Raw genomic sequence first — 1,496 nt, 5'->3', positions numbered from 1 at the left:
GGGAATTACCATGGGATATTTTTTTTTATAATCATGGAAAATGTTAATAAAAATTTAAAAATTACAAAAAAAAGAAAAAAAAAATAGAGAGCTTGGGCAGAAGTACCCTATGGGGGTTGTGGTGGTTTGATTCAGGTGTCCCCCATAAACTTAGGTGTTCTGAATGCTAGGTTCCCAGCTGATGGGTATTTGGGAATTAATGCCTCCTGGAGAGAGTGTATTGTTGGGGGTGGGCTTATGGGTATTAAAGCCAGTTTCCCCTTGCCAGTGTTTGGCACACCCTCCTGTTGCTGTGGTCCATCTTATGTTGGCCAGGGGGTGATGTCCACCCTCTGCTCATGCCATCGTTTTCCCCTGCCATCGTGGAGCTTCCCCTCGAGCCTGTAAGCCAAAATAAATCTCTTTTTCCCAGAAGCTGCTCTTGGTTGGGTGATTTCTAACAGCAATGCAACCCAGACTGCAACAGGGGTGGATAATGCTGTGCCTAGAAGCCACAGGTTGTTACAAAAAAATTTGAGTGCCAGGGGTGGGAAACCTCCCAGTGAGTTATTAGTTTGGGAGGTTCCTTTTGCCCTCAAAACATTATAGGCTATTGGCTGCCCACCAGAACTAGATGGTGGGACCCTGTTGCTGAAGACATCATGTGCTGGGGGTAAAGATAACTAAGAACTCAAGCTGAAGCTGAGCTGGGAGCCTCCTCCCTGTTTCCTAGCTGTCAGGATGCTGAGAAAAGCTATGCAGCTGGTTGATAGAGAAAAGTCATCAATGGTCTTAAGCACCTGTGGACCCTGCAAGCTTTATGGCTGGGCATATATACCAATTGGTGCAAAGGTGGCATGTCTGTTATGAGGGAAACCAACCAGTCTGATTGGCCTGGGGCCTGTTCCATGGAAGAAAATTCATGCCTGGTACTGAAAACCTAATCAAAGCCTATGGGTGAGGAAGTCATAAGCCCTAGAGGACAAACTACTATTGCTGTCTAGCTAAATGCATGTATTATGACCACCAAAATGCCCTCTAAATACGTATGTTTATGCACATACATTAATGCTACTCTCACTTTTGCTTAGAGAAACATCAGATGGCAGTGTCCAAAATTCACCAAAGTATTGAGAAGAAATGACAGTGGAACATTCAATACTGAGACACATCTAGCATACCTTTCAAGGCTCAGAGACCATTGCAGAAGAGATGGCAGAAAGAATCTTAGAGTTGGGTGTAGTGGTGCACACCTGGGAGGCAGAGGTAGGAGGATCGCCATGAGTTCGAGGCCTCCCTGAGATCACATAGTGAATTCCAGGTTAGCCTAGGCTAGAGTAAGACCCTACCTTGAAAAACAAAAACAAAAACAAAAGTAAGAACCAAAGGAAGGGGAGGAGTGCCTTGCAACACTGTCTTCTAGACACATAGTGACTGTGGTATTCATGCCTTGACAGTGGCTGATGCTACTTAGGAAGGGAAAAATGGTGACATCAAAATAGAAAAGAGACTAGTTG

This window comes from Jaculus jaculus, chromosome 1 (assembly GCF_020740685.1).
Source record: "Jaculus jaculus isolate mJacJac1 chromosome 1, mJacJac1.mat.Y.cur, whole genome shotgun sequence".
Taxonomy (NCBI): Eukaryota; Metazoa; Chordata; class Mammalia; order Rodentia; family Dipodidae; genus Jaculus; species Jaculus jaculus.
This window is presented reverse-complemented; position numbering follows the sequence as displayed.